At 45.5% G+C, this 14839-nt stretch overlaps 2 long non-coding RNA genes across 2 annotated transcripts; both read left to right on the top strand.

Annotated features, from left to right (window-relative positions):
• The first annotated feature begins 541 nt into the window (after nt 1-541).
• Nucleotides 542-3279, top strand: LOC121031325 (uncharacterized). Its single transcript, XR_005790677.1, has 3 exons — nt 542-635; nt 1909-1964; nt 3206-3279. It is a non-coding gene; the product is annotated as an uncharacterized LOC121031325 (long non-coding RNA).
• A 4161-nt stretch (nt 3280-7440) lies between these two features.
• LOC121031324 (uncharacterized) lies at nt 7441-9440 on the top strand. The gene is made up of 2 exons (XR_005790676.1): nt 7441-7716; nt 9175-9440. It is a non-coding gene; the product is annotated as an uncharacterized LOC121031324 (long non-coding RNA).
• The last annotated feature ends 5399 nt before the right edge of the window (nt 9441-14839 follow it).

The following is a 14839-nucleotide window of genomic DNA, read 5'->3' as shown; positions in this document are numbered from 1 at the left end:
TATTTCTTATCTATTCTCTGAATTAACACCTCCGAAGAACTGTTCTCCGGTTTCACAGCCAGAGGGACACGGGGAGAGTGGGGCAGACTACCATTAACCAAAGTCATAAAAGACTGATGGATAAACCAGAGTGCCAAAGAGTTCGTTGACAACAGAGAGTCTTTTGTGGGGGGACTGCACGCTCCCTCTGCAGGAGAGGAACACCGACCCTAGGTCTATATTGTATGCTGTGTGGGATGTGTATTGCACAAAGCCAGGGGACACATTTACACAGAGTGTAGTATAATGTCACACGTACAGCATGGTGGTTCCCGGTATGCTCTGGGTTCCTGAGAAGGTGAATTACCAAGTTCGGCGAGCTCAGTATTAGAACTAAGAAACTCTTGAGAGAGATTTGATCAAAGCCACGGTGGATGCCTCCCCTTCAGGAGCCAAATGTAACTATGTGGAGGCCGGGGTGCCTGAATCCCCAGATTGGCTGACTCTGCCTCTTGGCCAGGCCCGGATAAACACTGACTAGTTCCTATCCTTTGGCTTTCTCTTTTCCCAGGCTCCAGGAAGAATCACGCTGTTCTGATGACAAGGTTCTCCTCCCATAAGCCTGAACAGGAGACACTTGATCGGGTTTCAGCTCGGTGAGATGTCAGTTTTTTCCTTCCAAGAGTATAGCCTGGTCCCCACGGCTTGATTTCGGGGTTCACCCATGTCCGTGGCCAGAGTTCTGGGTTAAATTTGCCCCCCTCTCCCACATTCATGTGTTGAAATCGTAACCCCCCAATACTTCAGAATGTGACCTTATTTAGGAATAGGGTCACTGCAAATCGGATTAGTCAAGGTGAGGTCATACTGGAATGGGGGGGCTTTAATCTAATATGACTGGCGTCTTTATACAAAGGGGAAAGTTAGATATAGACGCCGAGGGAGAACACCATGTGAGGAGCCACGAAATTTAGATACAGATCCTGAGGGAGAATACCACGGCTGCCACTAGTCAAGGGATTACCCGGAACAAGTACTTCCCTAGAGCCCCCAGAGGGAGATTGGCCCCGCCACCCCCTTGATCTTGGACTTCCAGCCTCCAGAACTGTGAGACCATTAACTTCTGTGGCTCAAGCCACCCAACTTGTGATGGTTTGTTGTGACAGCGGTGGGAAACTGATACGGCCACAAGCAAATATAGCTGCCGGGACAGGTGCCTGATGTTTCTGCCATTATGGGTAAACTCCTAATTTACTCTGAAAGAGAAACTTAATCTTAAGGTTTTGAGGATAATCTGCTATCACTCAGAAGTGATTATTACTATTAATTATTAGTAATCAGTAATACTATATAATATATAACAGTATATATGAATAATATATACTATTTATTTAATAATTTATTTAATATATAATTCATTATAATTTATTATAATATAATTTGTTATAATTATTGATGCTATGAATTATTGCAAGTTATTAACACTCTTAAATTTATTATTAATAACAATTGCATAATATGTAATATATAATGATAATATATTAATTAACATAACAATATTAACATGATTAATATTGTGAATAAAATCTTTTTACGTGAAACATTTAAAAATTCTTGGCTTTATTTATTATAAGATAGCCTTATAAATTCCTTTAAGGAAACTCGCCTTATTATGCACTCATCTTGTTTTGAGAATGGACACAGGACACCGTCAAGAAAAGGAAATCTTATGTGTCTATGACTGTCATTCGAAGAAATTGTTCATTAACATACTCAAGGACCCAGAGCCAAAGCCCCAGTGACCCAAGACAAGATCATCTCAAAGCTCAGAGCCAAGAATCAGTTGGGTTTCTGTTTATTTTTTTTTTTCCATGATGAACGTGTATACAATGAAAGATACATGGTATATACGCTTCACTCCTTTTTCAGGCTGCAAGGAAGCTTGGGATTTCATTACTGCAACTTCCCTCAGCCGAGAGTTCTTGGTAAGCGTTTTCCCCTTTCCCTTTTCTGCGTTTTGTTCTTTTCTTTTGCTTCATGAATCTTTGTTCCTTTTGTGTGACCATAGTTACCTCAAATGTCTTTTGGAAGAAAGCAGGAGAGGAAACAGCAAAATTGAAAAAAAAGATAAAATATGCAAAGCAATGAAGTTTTGGGACATGGGAGAGAGGAGTGATTTTACCAGAAGCCTAGTCTTAAAAAAACAAAAATAAAGGGGCGCCTGGGTGGCTCAGTCAGTTAAGCGTCCGACTTCGGCTCGGGTCACGATCTCGCAGTTCGTGAGTTCGAGCCCCCATCAGGCTCTGTGCTGACAGCTGGGAGCCTGGAGCCTGCTTCGGATTCTGTGTCTCCCTCTCTCTCTGCCCCTCCCCTGCTCACACTCTGTCTCTCAAAAATAAATAAATGTTAAAAAAACAAAAGCAAAGCAAAACCAAGAACAATGCTCTCCCAGCTGACATGTACCGAAGGCATGTGGCAAAGCACAGACAGACATCAAGGAAGGCGGAAGCGCCTCACACGGCGCGCCAATGTTGGCATTAAGCGAGCCAGAGCTGTGAGAGGACCCGGGATTCCATGGTCCTGCATCTTCTCTACAATCGTATCGTGTCTCTGCTAAATGTGGAGCCACGCCATTCCGCAGGGACCCAGTTTAATCAACTTACATACTCTTCTCTGCATCTAGAGTAAACAGCAGGGTTGCTCCAGGAGCTTTATGAAAGGCCAGGCTCCGCTCCCAGCATGCTGATTGTCACCGCGTGCTCTTCCCATTTGGGACTAGTTATGGGACCGTGTGGAGCGTGGTCACCGGGGTGCCAGTGCCTCCCTCCCATTTCTCTGAGATCCCACAGCCGGGCGAATGGGGGGACGTCACAGAAGGACTTGACTCCTTCCATAGGACTCTCCCTTCTCCTGCCTCATGTCCCTGCCACTGGAGCAAACGTGGGAACGAGGGCCACCTCCCCCCAGCAGTTCACGCACAGGTCCCGGGGTGAAGGGTGGGAAGCGATGACACGTCCTGTTTTCTGGACTCTCCCTCACCTGGTGGGTGGTAGGGGGCCCTTCATGGCAGACAAAGTGTTTGAGACGGAAAAGCTACTGACGCAGGGTGCTGTCAGGGAATGTGAGCAGCAGAGCTTACGTTTATTGACCGCTGACTGTGTGCCAGGCAGGCACTTCATGTGTACCAATGTATGAGGTGGTTACTTTTATTATCCCCATTTTACAGACGAGGAAACGGAGGCACAGAGACTCCCAGTTACTTGCCCAAGACAGCACAGACGTAAGTAGAGGACCCGGGATTGGAATCCAGCTGGTTGGCTCCCGACCCCGCCACCTGCGTTGGGGTGAAGCAGCCCAGCCCCCTGGGACAAGGAGCCACGTGTGCGGAGAGCCCAGAGGGCACTCAGCTTGTCTTTACGCGCTGTCAGTGCGCGTCTCGGGCCACACGAAGGGCCCGCCGAGGGGCATCCAGCAGTCTCCGTCCTTCCTGTCCCCTCTTCCTTTACCTGGAATGCAGGTACTCTCCTGACAACCTCGTGATGGGGAGACTGTTAGTCCCATCTTACAGGTGAAGAAGTTGAGACGTGAAAGGCCAAGGAACGTGCCCAGGACCTCACGGCTCCTAAGCGGCAGAGCTGAGGCTTGAACCCAGGGCTTTCCAGGCCCGTCTAAAGAAAAACAGCCAAGTCATTTTCTCAGGACAAGGGGACGGCGAGGGTGGCTCCACCCCCACGGCCACCACTGTCTTGTCACTTGTGTCTTAGAAGCTCTCTGTGCAGGCCCCACCTCTCTGTCCCCCCTCCGCCCAGGGCTGAGTGAGATGGCCCAGCTCTCTCACTTTGGGAAACTGTGCGGTTTGGGGTTTCTCCGGGTCTGGGGACTGCCAAGAGTCTGTGGCTGCACCCAACCAGGGGGCAGGTCTCATGCCCGGGGGGACGATCTGCCATCCTCCCCAGGAGCCCCGAGCTACGGTGGGAGGCACAGTGCCCCGTCCCTGAGGTCGCAGCAGGCCAGGCAAAGACAGAGGTAGGACCCAGCAAGGCTGCTCAGGGGCCTTGGCCAAGTCCCTGCCAAACCCCTGCTCCGTCAGTGAAGAGCCTTTTGAAGCCGCTCCCCAGTTTTGGAGTTGGAGAGTGGCTGAGGGAGCAGGAAGGAACCCCCATTCGGGGACCTGGGGTCTGGGCGGGATTTAGGAACAGCCCAGCAGTGTTCTCTGGACATCGCCAAGGGCCACTGCTGAGGGGCGGCCCTCCCTGTCTCGCTCTGCTGCTCTTGGCACCTTTACACGGGCACACACGGGCTTCCCTCCCACGGGCGGGCAGGCAGGAGCCCGGGATCCACAGCGGGATCAGGACGATCCTACGATGTAGTGAAGCCATCCGTGCCCCACCCAGACCCCCTTAGCATGCCCCAGCCCCTGCCAACAGGACGGCGGAGGGCACGGCTCCCTGCCTGCGTGTCTTCTCCAGGCCAGGGCAGGTCAGCAAGCAGGGGGCTGGATGACACCCCAGGGGGATGAAGTCCCGGCGGCCCATGGTGGTAACGTGCCCCACACCATAGTTTACAGACTTCCTACACTTCTGTGTCCCACTGCTTTCTGGGACAAAATCCTGGATCTGCTGCAAAGCCCCGTCTGCCCCTTCCAAGCTGTGCAATGCTGGGCCAGTGAAATGGGAGCAAAGTAGCATTTAGCTCTTCGAGGATTACATTAGTCTGAGGATGACAGGAGGCGGCTCCCGTGAAGAGTTGGCACAGTGGCTGGCGCAGAGCAGCCTTTCTGTAAGTGTTGGCGGGGACGGCTCTTCTGTGCTTCTTCTGAAACCCTCTCAGAGCCCCGTGCCCTGCAAGTAGCCAAACGTCCAGGTCATGCAGGAACGGGGACAAGGAGCTTCAGAAAGGGCTCCGGACTCGAGGTGGGAGGAGAGGGCTCAGATTTAGCCGGGCCGCCAACTAGCTGGACCTCAGTTTCCTCCTCTGTGAAATGGGACTGTAAATCCCCAGCTCACGAGGCTGCCGTGAAGAAGAAATTAAACCCTGTGTAGAAACCATCTGGCAGTGAATCTGGTGTGTGGCGGGTCCTCAGCCAACGTTTGTTGAAGCACAAGGAGAAGGGACAGCCTTCTGAACAGTCCGCAGGGGCTGTGGCACCTCTCCCGGCCCAGGGCGTGACCCCAGCGTGACTCGTCATTCTGAAACCTCAAATTTGGGCCTGGCCCTCTGCCCGCTGGTGCAGCCTCCCTGCCTGGGTCACCCCAGGGCCACCTTCGCCTGAGCAAACAGGAAAAGTCAACAGGCGGAAAGGCAGGGCCCCTTGCCACTCCGAATGAGGCTCAGCTCCTTGTTTCATGTCCAGACAGGATACGGTATTGTTCCGTGAACCTACCTCCTTCACCGGGCAAAGCCAGCAAGAGCCACAGGTGTCGTCGTTCGTCTGGGAAGACGGGCTCGCCTACTGGGTGAGCTTGACCAGAATGAGGGAGTGCATTGGGAGAGAAAGTGTGTTCTCAAGCGATCACTCCTCACCCAAAAGAGGGAGGAGGATTCTCCACGGAGAGAGGAGACACAGGCCCACTGCCCCAGACACAGGCTTCAGCCTTCGCATCAGCGCGGCAGGCTCACTGAGAGTAACTGTTTTCTTGGAAGGGACCGCCAGACTGAAACAAGACCAGTTATGTTAATAGGTGGCTTTCGTTTTAGGAAGGGTTTGTTATTTATTAGCTTACTTATCACAACCACCCTGTAAAACAGGCTGGGACACCGTATCTCCTATTTGACAGGTGGGGGAAACTGAGGTCCAGAGAGGCAAATAATCAGCCTCAGTCACGTGCCAGAGGCCAAAGCAGGAGGAGTCTCATACTGTGGGGCTCAGTCACATGGATTCTCCACTCCAGAAAGTGGACAGTTTAAAGGGCAGAAATTTTAAAGATTAAAAATTTAAAGATATTTTAAAAGGGGAAAGCCTTCTTTTTTCAGAGAGAGGCAGGGAGACACAGAGAGAGAATCCCAATCAGGCTCCATGCTCAGAGCAGAGGCTGATGCAGGGCTCGATTTCAGGGCTCTGAGATCATGACCTGAGCCGAAATCAAGTCAGACACTCAACCGACTGAGGCACCCAGGTGCCCCAAGAGGAAAGACTTTTATCTTCACTCTTACGGATACCATTTTCAGTGCTTGTCATTCCTTTATATAAATGCTTATTTCCATCTAGTATCATTTTCCATACGCCCAAAGGACTTTGATGTTTCTTGTGGTACAGGTCTGCTGGGGATGAATTCCTTCTGCTTTAGCATGTCAGCTTTCACTGATTGAAGGATACTTCTGCTGGGTATAGAATACTAGGTACATAGTGGTTTTTTCTTTCACTGTTTTAAAGATGTGTCTCCACAGTCCCCTGGCTTACATTCTTTCTGGTGGGAAACCTCTTTGCTCCTCTAGACAATGTATACTTTCCCTTCTGGAAACTTCCTGATGTTCTCTTTCTCACTGGCTTTAAGCAATTCAGTTGTCATCTGTCTTGGTGTGGTTTTCTTCGTGTTTCTCGTGTTTGATATTCATGGAGCTCCTTGGATCCATGAATTTACAATTTCCTTCAAATTTGGGACAATTTCAGCCATCATCTAAGTATTTTTTTTTTTCTATTCCTCCCCACTCTCCTTCAGAGACTCCAATCACTATATTAGGCTGCTTGAAGTCATTCCACAGTTCACGGATGCTCTGCTTATTTTATTTTTTCCAGTTATTTTTCTGTTTCATCTTGGGTGGCTCCTACTGCCATGCCTTCAAGTTCATTAGTATTTCACTCTGCAAGGTTTCATCTGCTGTTGCCTTCATGCAGTGTGTTTTCATTGCAGACATTGTATTTTTCGTCTCTAGTAGTTCAGTTCTGTTTGGGTCTGTTTTTTCAGCTTCTGTATCTCTCCTTAACATACTCATGCATCCCCCTGCCTTGCACATATAGAATACAGTTAAAATGACTGTCTTAATGTCCTTGTCTACTCACTCATTGTATCATCAGTGTCATGTCTGGGTCTGTTTCTATTGACTGGTTTTTCACCTCATTTGGGGCTATATTTTCCCGCTTCTTTGCACATCTACTAATTTTTTAAGTTGGATGTCAAATGTTGTGATGTTGGGTGCTGGATATTTTTGTTTCCCTTTACATATTCTTGAACTTTGTTCTGGGATATAGTTAAATTACTTTAATCCTTTTGAGGCTTGCTTTTAAGCTTTGCTAGGTGGGACCAGAGCATACTTTAGCCTAGGACTAACTTTTTCCCATTGCTAAAACAAAACACTATTTTTTTTTAATTAATTCATTTATTTTGAGAGATAGAGAGACAGAGAGTGGGAGGGGCAGAGACAGAATCCCAAGCAGGCTCCACACTCTGAGCACAAAGCCTGATGCAGGGCTTGAACTCATGAGCCGTGAGATCATGACCTGAACCAAAACTATGAGTCGGGGCTCACCAACTGAGCCAGCCAGGTGCCCCCAAAACACTTTCTGAGGACTCTTTCTATGCCCTGCATATCGCAATACTTTCCCCATCCTGGGGTGGGAACACGAACCACTCCTAGACCTGGGTGAGCCACACGGATTTCTCAGCCTGCTCTTTTTGTTGGTTCTTTTTCCAGGTAATTTCTCACATGCACACGCTAATCGGTGGTCAGCCAAGGTCAGATTTTCAATGCTGTCTCCCTTCATAACTCTCTCCTTCTTCTGCAACTTTCCTCTCCCAGGTATTCTGCCCCGTGAATTCTAGCTGCTATGGCCTGCTTGAATTCTCAGCTGTCTCTGCAGCTCAGGAAGACCATCAGGCTCGGGTTTCCCTCCCTGTGCTGTCCCTGGAAAGTCTTTCCCCTTGTTTATTACTCTTCCCTTGGGTATTACTTCCTACACCTCCCACTAACATCTGAAAAGTGTTGTTTCATATGTTTTCTTCAGTGTTTTAGTTAAGGCAGGAGGGTAAGTCCCATCCCTGTTCCTCTGTAGCGGCTAAAAATATAAGTTCCCCTACATTTTGTCATTAAAAAAAAATTTTATTGTGGTAACATACACCTCACATACAATTTACCACTTAAGCCAAAGTCCCTCTGTCTCAGTGTTAAGTAAAAGAAAATGCTTATTTTTCTTCTAATAATTATTAAGCACTTACTAAGTGCTAGGTATTGCAGTAGACATTATGGTTACACCCAATTTAAAGACAAGGAACGTGAAGTTTTAGAATGTAACTTGCCAAGGTCTCAAGGTAGTGGGTGGTGTGGTTAGGATGTAGTACCATGGGGCCAAGAGATGAGCTTCACCAAGAAAAGGTCCCTACATCTCACGGCCTTCACCTGTCTGTAAGGACTTCCACTGGAAAGCTATTTCTTGGCTTGGAGCAGACATTCCAGAAATTAGCCTCCAGTCCAGTCCATGGTTGCAGGAGCCTATTCACCCATATAACAGCAGCACACTGGGCTTGGGGCCAGACTGATGTCTGAACGGTAGAGTGACTGTCACCTGTGACCCCAGACAGGGCCAGGCCTGGCACACAGATCTGGGAGAGGCTCCATCCACGAGGCACTGTGCAAGGCAGGGGTGCACTAGGAAGTCTGTGTGTGTGTGTGTGGTGCTGGTGGGACCCCGAGACCACAGTACACAGTCAGCCACTCGGAGTTAAATGTCAGCTTCATTTGCATCCCTGGCTTATCTTAAATTACAATTACAAATCTTCTGAAATCCCTGTTTAACTTCTTACCAGCTCCAAATGGGCACGTTAGCAGCCATTGATCAAGCACATCAGGGATTCTTGGCTTCAAGGAGTCGATCCCTTTATGTACATGAATGAAAACAAGACTCTTGTCTCAGAAATACTCTGGCGGCCTCTTTGCAAAGGCTGTGGGTCATTTACTCCCGGCCTTTCATAAGAAAACCCTAGAAGCACATTCCTTTGTGTGGTTTCAGTTTGTGTCAAATGCACTTTAAGAATCACAAGTGGGTTTTTATTAGTTATTTCCCACTAGTGACCCATGAAGCTTGGGGCATTTTATAGATGCTCCTCTTTCAGACAGGGGTATGAAGGCCAAGGGACATTCACCCTCACAGGCTCTTCATCCAGTGGGGGCAGGGCAGAGACCACCCCACCCCAACCCACCCTGTTTGCCTGTTCGCCCTGGAGGGCTGGACCTCACTTTTTCCTCTGTTTCCCTCCATAGGACCTGGAATGCCATGTGCCCTTGGATAAAAATGTCCAACCTTCATCACCATCGCTTTATCTTCAAACAGTCACAGTTCCGTGGCATCCAAATCATCACTGGTGCTTGCCTGTAAGTGGCATGCTGGGAAACGAGTAAGCCAAATTTGACCTCTCTTTACGCAGCACAGATTCGGTGTAAGTCTCAGCCCCAAAGAGACAACAGGCAAGGAAACAACTACCCAATAGTCAGGTTTCCCTAAGATCCAATAAATAGAGTAAGAACTATTGGTTTGGTAAAATAATGATTTGTTTCAAAAAGATCTGGGAGGGTGCAGTTCTGGGAAATCAACTTTTCTGGTGAACTGAGGTTGAGAGTCATCCTAGCCCTTTGGCTACAGCTGGGCATGGGAGGGTAGAGCTGATGTCATCTGTGGGGGTGATGCAGAATCTGAAGGGCATTGGAGAAGCTCCTCTCTGAAGGTTAGGGGAGAGGGGCAGCACATCCGGAAGCCTCACCTGTAATCAAGGAAGGGAACCAACCTGGAGACAGTGGCGTTCCCAGCATACTGGGCACACAAAACCAGGGCCCGTCATGTTCAGAAGCACTCCAAGCTTAGTTCACTGCTCTAGTGTCACCATCTTGAAATTCTCCGTCACTTTTGAACAAGGGAGGGAGGCTGTGTTAGGCCCTTGAGAGTAGATAGCCAGTCCTAAACCCCCCTCTTCCTCTACAGGCCAAAATTATTTTCAGTAATAATCATATGAAATAATAACAGTGACCAGAAGAGAAATGCAGACATTGAAAATTTTCTTTTATTGAACTTTGTGTAACATATAATAAATAAATTTTACATTTTTAATAAAATAAGAAATGAAAGACCTGTTACAGCCCCCAAAAGAAAAGCAATTCTACTATTTATTCAATAGTTTTTTTTTTTTTTTAAATATATCAACAGTTTGAACTTGGTCCCTTTGATTGCCATCTGGTATAATATTTTATGAAAATAATTGTCCAGTAACTAACAGTTTTTCAGTAACGTTTTTTTTCTTTTGACCTGTTCTTTAGTTTCTAAACAATCCAGAATTTAACAAGGAGAACAAATCTCGATTATTAAATTCAGGAAACTGTTTCAGGCATCAACTAAAATTTGTACTTTCAGAGTAAAGCCACTACACCTCACGGTTTATACTCACATTTAGACACAAAATTAAAATTCCAAGGGGTCTCACGAAATGAAGTCACTCAAGTTCTTTGGAGTCATTACCGATGTCAAATTTCTGTTCAAATGCAAGCGTGTGTGGTTTGTGGTGGTTGGGAATAGAATGGTGCCCCAAGGAAACTCAGATGACTTCAAGCCATCATGAAGTTAACCTTGAAAGGAAATCTGAGAAGCTGTCCCACCTGTGTCCCAGCCTGGAGATGACCGCATAACTGGGGGTTCTCTAAGTTAGCTCCCGTGTAGAATACTATTTATATTGGAGGTAAGTAATAAAAATGCACTGATTTTAAGAGAGTATCTATTTTCTTAGAACTTAACGAAAACTGCAATCGTTGTTTAGAAATTAGACCCAAAAAAATTGTCTTTGAGTGGTATTTGTCACCAGAAATGTTTCGTATGGCTGACACGTGCTGCTGATAAAGAGAAGACCAATTTAGTACATTTTATTATTGTTTGAAAATTCTCCACCGATGACGCACCACCTGATGGCCTGCGTCTGGCAGGTGTATACCCACTGCCAAGAGATGCCCCTTTTATTTTGCCAGCAAAAGTCACAAACCTTTTTTGTTTTGTTTTAAGGGTCATAATGGCCAGTATTGTTAAGGATTCAGGGCTGCTGGTGGAAATACAACATTTGGGGACGATGGCAATATGTCAAAAGCACATATCCTTTGACCTAGAAATTTTGCTTCAAGGATTTTAGTCTAAATAGATGGTCATGGGTGTATCTAGAGATTTCGCAGTGGGGATATTCAACACAGTATTGCTTATAATAATGACGCTGGAAATAAATTGGTTGAATAAATCACAGTACATCTATGCATTTTGAATATGTGGCAGCCATGTTTAAAATGTTGTGTAAAAATAGTTAACGGTATGGGAAACTTTGCATAACATATTCTTCAGCGAAACGATCAGATTATAAAACACAATGCATGATGCTTCTCTTTTTAAAAGAAATAAGAATATGCATACTATTAGGACATGCCACCCACTTCCAAGATGGAGTACAAAATGAGTAAGCTTACGTTTTCTTTTATACCCAAATTATGATTCCAGACTCCCCACCCCAAAGATCATAAGAAATCCCTTGTTCCAGTTTCCATCCAAGGTCATTCTGGAAAGTGCCAGGGAATGCTTGCCAGTTTCACAGAGCTAACCTGCTTGTTCTTCTCCCAGCAGGCTTTGCTCTCTTTCCCTGGCCACTGGCTCCAAGTTGGTTCCCTTCCTTAGCTGTTCCAACTGCCTAAACCCAAGCTCAGGTGTTTAGCAAGCCTTTACTGAATGCTTGGGGGAATAACCCAGAGTCAAGTGCAGCGATTGCCTTGGTAGCTAAGGGCTCTACATCCCTTTCCACTCACAGACCCAAAGCCCCTCTCAGGATCCCAATAGAGCAGACACCAGCCCCGCCCTCCTCTAGTCCTAATGAGGAAGAGACCCCTTCCCGCATAAGGGCTGACCTTCATGCCTACCCCGGATGACTGAAAGAGAGAGTATCTATTTCCTTCAAGGGAAACAGCTCCCCGCTCACCTGCCCACAGACACACACCCCATGTGCACTCAGGCACACAGGGTTTGGTCTGACCTCTCTGACCTAGAAAAAACAAAACAGCAGGTGTCAGCACAATTCCCAAAGCCAGCTAGTTATATAACTAAATAACACAACATAAGGAACACCAACAGTTCAACCCAAATTTTCATTTCGGTAAAAACCGTTTCTCCAACTCATCAAAGGCACAGTCAGGCTAAAGAATCTCCCTGCTTCCATTCACAACCAGGCCACCCCGGACAGCCGTGGTCATAGTGGTGGTGATCTTGCCATTTTTCTCTCAGGATCCCAGGTAGGTCCTTTACCTTTGTGTCACTAGAGAGCCCGGTCTGTGGCTTTTTCTGAAAAACCTTAGAAATCTGCTCTAAAGGAGAAAAGTCTCCATTGCAGAAATGAAAAATTCTCAACACATTTCAGACTTGGACACTCCAGTTACAAGCTTCCACGATGAAGGAAGCAGTCCTCACCATCGCCCTATTACCAGGTGTGGGAGTGCACCACCCGTGTGCGTGTGTGTGTGCGCTCGCGCGCGTGTGTGTGTGCTTGAGTGTACGTGTTTTGTGTACGCAGTAAAAACTGGTAGCGTGTGTCCAAAAAATCACAAATCATGGCAAAATCAAAGTGAGGAGATTACAGGCAATGTTTTAATTTCCTTTTAATTGCCTTTTGGGTTTCTTATGGCTTGAATTTTAAGATTCGTTGGAAACGTGGAGCAAGCACGAAGCATGCGTGCAAAGCTGAGCTTTTTGTTGGTCTTAAGCCCCTAATATTTTATTTTCTCTTCCCTTGATCTTTCTCCTAAAAACCAAAGCCCACATGTCTGATTAATTAAGGCTTGCAGTTAATCAGATTTTATTAGGTATTTTACAAGTTTTCTAGACAATTGCCTGTAAGCTGGTCTGATGCAAAAGGGCAGATGGGGCCTGTCTAATCACAGAGAAGCGCCCAATGAAAAGAACAGGAAGAAAAGTGAAGGTGTTCATGTAAATGAATGTGATTTGGAATCGCAAGAGTTTGTTTTAAAAAACATCCATTTTAGCCAATAGTGAGCTGGCATTAGTGATATTTATTTAAAACTACACAATGGGTTTTGAAACCACAGGGACACCTTGATTATCTTGTCTGTAGCTCACTTTTTGGACTCAAATCTGATTTTTAAAAAGTATTCATTTTAATTTTAAAACTTTAAAGCAATTGTTTTTCTCTGTGCTTGAGCAGTTTCCCATCTGTCAGGTGGCAAATGGGCTGGTGCTTTTTAAAACAGTTTTTTTTTTTTTTTATTTCAAATTACCAAAGTAATACATATTCATTGATGAAAATATGATAAATACAGAAGAGCTCAAAGAAAAACAATCGTCCATAATCTCGCCATGCTGTTCATGAAAATGCTGCTCATTTGAGGCATTTATTTCCAGCCTAATACACACACACAAACACACACATTCACACATACAACATACAGACATGTAAACACCCACATTCAAGTACTTACAATAACAGGATTGTTCTGGACATACCTGCTTTGTAATCTGCTGGTTGTAATGTAGCAGAATGTCGTAAACGTACCTTTAGGTATTCTTACTTAACATCTTTTGAAAATGGCTGCATTGTGCTCTATCGTTATTGGTTATTTAAATTATTTCTAATTCTCTGCAGTCCTAATGACTGTTTCAGCATACATTTTTGTTACATATTCCCTACAAATAATTTCCTCGACGTAGAATTGCTAAAGCAAAGGAAATGTGCATATTCAAAGTTTTTGATATATACTGGCAAATATCTCTCTGAATAAGTTGTGCTAATGTCCACTTTTTCAAGCCAAAGGTGGGAGCATTTCTCTCCCAACACTCCCCCACCAGTAGCATGCATCTGTCTTCCTTCCTGATGCTTAAATTTGGATCCTGATCCTGTATCTCACTGTAGCACTGTATGAGCAACAGGGATGGTGGGCAGACAGCAAAAAAATTGAATAACAAAGATATATGCATACAGGTGTGTACGTGTATATGTATGTTTATCCCAGTACTCTGCATATCAATTAAACATTAACCTAACACATAAATAGCTTTGTCTTAATAGGCAATGGACTATAATTATAGCAACATAATTTGCATGCAAACATGAATTATGGAATGGTAACTACAAATCTAATCTATCCATTGGTGACCGATAATCACTGATGTCAAATATTAGTATCTTTTAAAATAACTTTTAGGGGCGCCTGGGTGGCTCAGTCGGTTGAGCGTCCGACTTCGGCTCAGGTCATGATCTCGTGGTCTGTGAGTTCGAGCCCCGCGTCAGGCTCTGTGCTGACAGCTCAGAGCCTGGAGCCTGCTTCGGATTCTGTGTCTCCCTCTCTCTCTTCCCCTCCCCTGTTCATGCTCTGTCTCTCTCTCTCTCAAAAATAAATAAACATGATGAAAAAAATTGTTTTTAAATAAACTTTTAATGGGGAAATTACTAAAAATATTATTACTAGTCCTTCACTACTACTATCCTGACTTCTATTTTTCACTAACTGCTATATTACATTATGTTCCAAGATTGATGTAAAGAGTTTTGTAAATATTATTTAATGTGCCTGCAAACTGGAGCGATATGTCATGTTTGAAAAAGTTACATAAAATCCAAATAGGGCTAAAAGTAAAATCTGCTAAGAGTTTCATCACGTGATTAAAAAAACTTTTTTTTTTTTTTTAATGTTTCTTTATTTTTAAGACAGAGAGACAGCGAGGAAGAGGCAGAGACAGAAGGAGACACAGAATCTGAAGCAGGTTCCAGGCCCTGAGCTGTCAGCACACAGCCCGATGCAGGGCTCGAACTCACAAACTGCGAGAGCATGACCTGAGCCAAAGTCAGACACTTAACCGACTGAACCCCCCCAGGTGCCCCTATCGCGTGATTTAAAAAAAAAA

The sequence above is a fragment of the Herpailurus yagouaroundi genome, unplaced genomic scaffold, assembly GCF_014898765.1.
Source record: "Herpailurus yagouaroundi ecotype Mexico unplaced genomic scaffold, PumYag 141, whole genome shotgun sequence".
Lineage (NCBI taxonomy): Eukaryota > Metazoa > Chordata > Mammalia > Carnivora > Felidae > Herpailurus > Herpailurus yagouaroundi.
Note: the sequence above shows the minus strand (reverse complement) of the source record. Positions and strands in the feature narration are given on the sequence as shown.